Raw genomic sequence first — 8,029 nt, 5'->3', positions numbered from 1 at the left:
CTGAGTCGATCGGAACACTATGGGTCTCCGGGCCTCATATAAAAAGTTCGTTTTTGGAGCGAACATATAGCCTTTACGTATACTTTGTATACAAGAAAGGCAAAAAGACGGCAAAGATGTACTTCTCCCCTTTGGTAATAACTATTTTGAACCTCAAGTGTTAGGGGCCCCACACACGGTCCGACGTGTTGTACAAGCTTCAGGAAGAATTCCTTTCCTCCATCCGGAGAAATTCTTTCAGGAACTTCCGGAGGAAATCCTTGGATAACTTTTGGAGAAATTCCTGGAGGAACTTCCGGAGCAATTTCGAGTGGAACATCCGGAGGACTTCCAGGAGGAACTTTCAGAGGAATTCCAGGAGGAACTTCCGGAGAAATTCCCGGAGGAATTTCCAGAGGATTTCCTAAAGGAATATCCGAAGGAACTCCGGGAGGAATTCCGGGAAGAGCTCCGTGAGGAATTTCCGGAAGAACTCCGTGAGGAATTTCCGGAAGAATTTCGGGAGTAATTACCGGAAGAACTCCGGGAGGAACATCCAGAGGAATTCCGAGACGAACTTCCAGAGAAATTCCGGAAGGAACTTCCGGAAGAATTCCGGGACCGGAAGAATTCCAGGAGGAACTTCCGGAGAAATTCCGAGAGGAACATCCGGAGGACTTCCAGGAGGAACTTTCAGAGGAATTCCAGGAGGAACTTCCGGAGAAATTCCCGGAGGAACTTCTGGATAAATTCCAGGAGGAACTTCCGGAGAAATTCCGGGAGGAACTTCCGGAGAAATTCCGGGAGGAACATCCGGAAGAATTCCAGGAAGAACTTCCGGAGGAATTCCGGGGAGAACTTCCGGAGGAATTCCGAGAGGAATTTCCAGAGGAATTCATGGAGGAACTTCCGGAGCAATTTCGAGAGGAACTTCCGGAGGAATTCTGAGAGGAAGTTCCGGAGGAATTCCTAGAGGAACTTCCGGAAGAATTCCGAGAGGATTTTCCGGAGAAATTCCGAGAGGAACTTCCGGAGAAATTCCGGGAGGAACATCCGGAAGAATTCCAGGAAGAACTTCCGGAGAAATTCCGAGGAGAACTTCCGGAGGAATTCCGAAAGGAACTTCCGGAGGAATTCACGGAGGAACTTCCGGAGCAATTTCGAGAGGAACTTCCGGAGGAATTCTGAGAAGAAGTTCCGGAGGAATTCCGAGAGAAACTTCCGGAAGAATTTCGAGAGGATTTTCCGGAGGAATTTCGAGAGGAACTTCCGGAGGAATTCTGAAAGCAACTTACGGAGGAATTCCGAGAGGAACTTCCAGAGGAATTCCGAGACGAACTTCCCGAGGAATTGCGGGAAGAACTTCCGGAGGCACTTCCGGGAGCTTCAGGAAGAATTCCTTTCCTCCTTCCGGAGAAATTCTTTCAGGAACTTCCGGAGGAAATCCTTGGATAACTTTTGGAGAAATTCCTGGAGGAACTTCCGGAGCAATTTCGAGTGGAACTTCCGTAGGAATTCTGAGAGGAAGTTCCGGAGGAATTCTGAGAGGAACTTTCAGAAAAATTCCGAGAGGATTTTCCGGAAGAATTCCGAGAGGATTTTCCGGAGGATTTCTGAAAGGAACTTACGGAGAAATTCCGAGAGGAACTTCCGGAGGAATTCCAGTAGGAACTTCCTAAGGAATTCCGGAGGAAACTTCCGGGGGATCTCCGGCAGGAACTTCCAGAGGAATTACGGGAGGCACTTTCGGAGGAACTCCGGGTGGAGCTTCCGGAGGCATTCCAGGAGGAACTTCCGGAGGAATTCCAGGAGGAACTTCCGGAGGAATTCCAGGAGGAACTTCCGGAGGAATTCCAGGAGGAACTTCCTCAGGAATTCCTGGAGGAACTTCCGGAGGAATTCCAGGAGAAACTTCCGGAGGAATTCCATGAGGAATTCCGGGAGGAACTTCTGGAGGAATTCCGGGAGGAACTTCCGGAGGAATTCCGGGAGGAGCTTCCTGATGAACTTCCGGAGGAATTCCGGAAGGAATTTCCGGAGCAATCCAAAAAAAGACCTCTGGTGAAGGCATTCCTGGAAGGAATTCCTGGAGGAACTTCAGGAGGAATTTCCGGAGGATCTTTCGGAGGTATTACTGGAGGAACTTCCAGAGGAAGTCCTGGAGGAATAATCCAATTCTATTTTCCGGAGTAACTTACGAAGCAATTACGAGTGGAACTTCCAGAGGAATTCCGGGAGGAGCTTCCTGAGGAATTTAGGGAGGACCTTCCAAATTCACCAGAAAGTTCCTCCTTGAATTCCTCCGGAAGCTCCTTCCGGAGCTTCTGGAACTTGGAGGAATTCAGGGAGGAGCTTTTGGAGGAATTCCGGAAAGAACTTTCGAAAGGAACTTCCGGAAGAATTCCTGATGGAACTTCCGGACAAAACTTCCGGAGAAATTCCGGTAGGAACTTCCGGACAAATTTCGGAAGGAACTTCTGGAGAATTTCCAGAATGAACTTCCGGAGGAACTCTGGGAGAAACTTCCGGAGGAATTCTGAGAGAATCTTCTGGAAGAACTTCCGGAGAAATTCCAGGAGGAACTTCCAGAGAAATTTCGGGAGGAGCATCCGGAGGAATTCCTGTATGGACTGTGAAAATCTGATTCCAATACAATTAAAAGACAAGAACACCGTATTTGACCAAATGTCGTACAGACTGAACACTTAACACCTAGAAAACGAACCGGTGGACCGGTGGAGAATTTTTCGATCGCGAAAAGTTTTCTCCTTACCGGGGCGGGAATCGAATCCACGCTCCATAACCAATGCGTCTAGACGATTGACGTCGCAAACCGCACGGCCACGAAGCCCATTTAAACCCATTTCCAATCCAATCACAATCAAATTCAATTCCAACTCTAAGCAAAATTCAATCGCATTCCAATCCATCATCACCAAAATTTTAATACCATGCCATTGCCACAAAGAAAATGACGAAATATTACTGTTGGAGTTTTGGTTGTACCAACTGTTCGTCAGGCGGTTGTACAAACTGAATTGGTCGCACAAACTTGGGGGCGGAGTCAAAGTTGTACAACATGTCGAAGCGTGTGTGGGGCCCCTTAGATTATGGCGTGATTAGCGTGAAAAATGCTTTGCCTTTCTTGTATATTTGGTTTTTAGATTTTTGACAAAATTGCTTGGGAAAAAAGCGCAAAACAAAAAAAAACACTTATAATGCGTTTTCCAAACTAGAACTCTTCGCTAAAAAATAACCTAACCTAAAACCTAATTTTCTAAAATCTTTTAATTATTTTTTTGTTGCCTATTCTCCCGCTTACAAGGCAGTGGCAAATTACATTCTCCGAACGGCCCGTTGTCTGCGGAATCCCGATCAAGATGGCCCGCGCGCGCCGGAAAGTGGCTGTTGGACAATTTCAACGCAAGATTCCGAAAAGCATTTGGATACAGTTAGTTATTGGAAAGGCGCATTGGGAATAGAAAATTGGTTCTTCTCAGGGTTGATTGCAAAAATGGACTGTTTCGGTGGCATAGGTGTATGGTGGCATCGTAGCTTGGTTGCTGTGAGTGATTTCATCCATTCAAATAAATTTAATGCACCATCCCCTCCATCGAGCGCTTGTGATTCTGCTACCGAAGAGTAGCTTTCTGCCTTCTTTTGTATAAAATGGTGGCTCGGAAAAAAACTGATTACAATTCCAGTGACCAACAAAAACAAAATCAAATAATCTTGCCAGAAAATTTCACTTTCCGCCGATGACAGCCAAATCGATGAAGACGCCAATACCTCTTCTTGGATAAATAGCTTAAGTCCTGAAAAGAACTATGTGTAATTAATTCTTAAAGTTCTCCTTACTTTGCCACGTACGTTCCCATCGCGGGCGAAAACCAAACGTTGCAAATAAGCATATTTGCGTTTGGTTTCATGCCACTTCTGATTCTGGTTATTTCTAGACCAACATTTGAAAAGGGCGTAACAGCCAAAATTTATTCCTTCTGATTCTTCTTCCACATATATAATTTTGGCTGTTACGCCCTTTTCAAATGTTGGTCTAGATTTCTCCTTTATTTCGGACATTTTTGAGGATGGTGCCTTCTAGGATTGTGATATCCTCCACTGAAAGCCAGTTGAATGGCTTCAGCGGCGATGCGGCCGATGAGTCATGTTAATTCCATGGTTAGAGACACAAAGTCCATCCAACTGGGGGCAACTATTCGCCTTCTTGATTCAGCTGACCTCCCAGCAGTTTGCTCAATGTTAATAAAGAGACACAAATTAGTATGGCTAATACCATCCATTTCGTATGGCTGCGTTGTCCTACGTCACCTTTGCGTACAACCCGATTGGGCTGCACCTTTGAGTTTTTCCTTCCGAAATTGGGTTACAAACAAACCCACACACCATTAGCCTCGAGGACAGTGGAACTGTTTTCCATTGACCCTCATCAACTCTCAGAGACTCTCGTACTGGGTAAATAAAAATTTTATTCTAGGTTTCTTTGTTAATGTGGTCAGAACAAAAATGATAAGATACTATATTCACAAATCACGAAATAATTTCGAGACCAGAGCTCTGTTTCTTTGAGATAAGATCGACCTTAACCCTTCCCGAGTAGACGAAAATAGCTCAATAATATCAAATGTTGATTAGATAGCAAAACACTTTTTGTAAATATGGACATGATTGATATAAGAGATAAAAGATCAGACGACAATATCAAAATTTTGCACTAAAATGTCATGAGGAGATCGAGATATGATATTTGTAAAAAGTGATCAATATCACGTGCCCTTTGTTTGAAAACAATCATGTAACTATTAATTTACATTCAAACTCCTTTTTTTCGTTTTCCAATAATTTCCACTACATACCTATATATGCCAAATAACTTTTATTCTAGTATTTTACTTAACAATGATTCCTTCCTATTGAAATCTTTGGAAAAAGTCGTAGGAAGGAAAGAGTTAAAAATCAGTTTATGATTAGTTTTACCTGGTTTTACCACAATCGCTGGCCTAGCCTGAAATTTTTCGAATTTGTTTGAAGGCTATGGCTTAATGCCACTAGGCAGGTGACCAACCAAGTGTGGAAAGTTATTAAATTTCGTCGTCTCACTGAAGCAGTTTCCTCGATATATATGCTTCTAGACTTTCATTTGAGGCAACTTCAAGTTGGTATGTAGCTGTGAAGATATGGTTATGCAAACCTAAATTAGCAACTATTGGTTTTTAACGAAATTATGCAAGACGTTTGGAGCCGGTTCATTTAAATGGTGTGATGTAAAGAGGATTGCCACTGTGACGTCTCATTAGTCTGTTGTGGTAATGAGTGAAAACAAACGATTGGCTTGGTTTGGGCAGCTTATTAGATAAATTGACTGAAGGTAACCTTTATTAGCATTGGGTTATTTTGAGGCTACAGCTGATGTAATAATGTTAATACATATCTAGACTGTAATTCCTTACGAAGTTAGATCAGTGATCCTACTTAAATGGTTTACGATGAACTAAAATCTCTAGGAGTAAAAATGCAAAAATGTACGTTTACCGATACTAATTTCCATACAAAGTTCAAACGCGATGCGGAAAGCGAGGAAGCAAAAAAACCGAAATTCTGCACAGTTTTTTTAAACCTCAAATGGTTTCGAAAAACCATTGATTTTAACAAATGACCACGATGCCCTGCCCTACTGGTTATAGAAATTGAAAGCTTCAGAAGTGAACACTACCGTGAAGTCACTTGGAGGGGTGAACAAAAATTCAAGTTGCCAATATAACAACATGATTATCAGATGATTATCATTCAGAACCAGTGTAAGCAGATCCTCTTTGCGTAACTTTACAATCAGAAACTTTGGTGTAAGCTGTTGAAGAACGCGGAACATAACTCGGAAAATTCGAAAAAACTCTTAGAAAACACGAACGTGCCAAACACAAATATCTATCGTCGTATATTAAAAAGATGGTTGCTGTGTGGCCCCAATAGAGGTAATAAACTATAGAGGACGATTGTCGCTGCGGTTCCCTTTGTTATCGTCCCCAAACATGTTGGGTACCTATCTGTCAAAACGTACTGATTTTTCCTTTTTTGACATTTAGTGCCCTATCCTCGCCAGCAAAAGATGTTTCGCCAGTGACGACAGCGACAAGCTTCCTCTATAGTTTATTACCTCTATTGTGGCCCCAAATGGCCGGAGCGAATTGTTATGACAGCAACTATGCGTGTGCACGCCACGGAGGTCTGACCAGAAGAGAGACGAGTCATGGCGTGCTGCGCACTGATCGACACACTGAGGTGTTAATGTATAATCACACGCTGATGGTAATATACTCAAACCCCACATTTCCCTTTTTCTCTCATTTAAAAAAGGCAAAAAAAATCCTATAGCATAGAACGCATTGATTTTTTATGTTATTTGCGCGAGACGAAGATGAACATATTGCTTTTGAGAAACCGATGATTTCCTTTGAAAACTGAACTCCAAAATAAAATTGTATGATCATCGTGGTTTTCAATCGCAGAACAACGAAATGCAAGTCAATAGGTTGTATTATTAAAATGTTTTTTTTTTCAAGTTCGTTTATTTGGTAGGCTCAGGCGTGTATAACACTTTACGGAGCCATGGTTCTTTGCGATATATACAATCAATATCATTTATTTTTTCAGTTAGTAAGAGAGGGGTAGAAGCCAGCGTACTCGTGGTGACTCGAGGTTAGTTTACAATGTTTAAGGATGGACGGGGCTAAGGATTTTGGATCAGGGAATTTCAGCTACTCATCCGGGTATTTGGCGTCAGGGACGATGTGGCGTGTCGTCGTGCTCGAGGAATGATTCGACTGGGAGCATCTTCCGGATGGCAAGAGCTATGGTGCTCTATGGAACAGAAAGCAGAGACTAAACACAAAAAAAACTTTGAAGAAAGAAAAGAAAACAAACTATTAGATTTTGATATCAGAAGCACAAAGAAAACTATAAATGGCCTGCATATAGACCACATCACGATCTCCCAAAACGACTCGAACTTCCCTGAAGGGTTGTTTACTTCGGGCCACTAGGGTATCCAATAATTGCTCTCTGGAGGCGTCATTTTCCGAGCAGGACCAAACTACGTGATCGATGTCATCATAATCGGTGCCGCACCTACATGAGTTGCTATCGACAAGGTTTATTCTGTACAGATGTGCGTTTAGTGAACACTGATTAGACATAAGTCTCGACATCACGCGAATGAAGCCTCGACTTAAGTCCTCACCTCTGAACCACGCTCGCCCAGAAACTTTTGGAACTATTGAAAATAGCCACCGTCCAAGTTCGTTGTGTGTCCAATTTCTTTGCCAACTTTGAAGAGTACTCTGACGGACTAATGGGAAAAACTCGTTGCTCGAGAATTGTCTATCATAAACCTCACCTTCCTGTGCGCCCACCTTTGCCAGCGAGTCTGCCTTCTCATTGCCGTATATTGAGCAGTGAGAAGGGACCTAAGAAAAGGTAATCTTGAATGATCTTTCGACCAAAATACGCATTTGCTCTCTTATGTTTGTAAGAAAGTAAGATGCGTGCTTAACAGGTTTCATCGACCGGAGTGCCTCGATAGAACTAAGACTATCCGAGAAGATGAAATAATGGTCTACGGGCTGATTGGAATTATCCCCAAAGCGAAGTTAATTGCTGCCAGCTCAGCAACATGAACACGGTTCCTAAGTTTTTGGAAGGTGGTTGAAGTTACATTGAAAACACCGAAGCCGTTGGATCCGTTGATGCGAGAACCATCAGTGAAATATCTGTTGTTGCAATTGACATGTTCATATTTTTCTGAAAAATGTGAGGGAATAGATATTTGTCGAAGATGATCTGGTAATTATTAAAATGTTAAACTAAATTGGTAATTGATCTCACAAAAACATTTTATATTGTAGCAATAATCTAAATATCTTATACCGTCCATTAAATCCAACTATCAGCTTCATATATAGTAATACCAGCAAGCTGACCTTCAACATATCGATGTTGAACTTGCTAACAACCGCTTAGAACATGTGTTCCCAAA

Source organism: Armigeres subalbatus, unplaced genomic scaffold (genome assembly GCF_024139115.2).
Source record: "Armigeres subalbatus isolate Guangzhou_Male unplaced genomic scaffold, GZ_Asu_2 Contig401, whole genome shotgun sequence".
Lineage (NCBI taxonomy): Eukaryota > Metazoa > Arthropoda > Insecta > Diptera > Culicidae > Armigeres > Armigeres subalbatus.
This window is presented reverse-complemented; position numbering follows the sequence as displayed.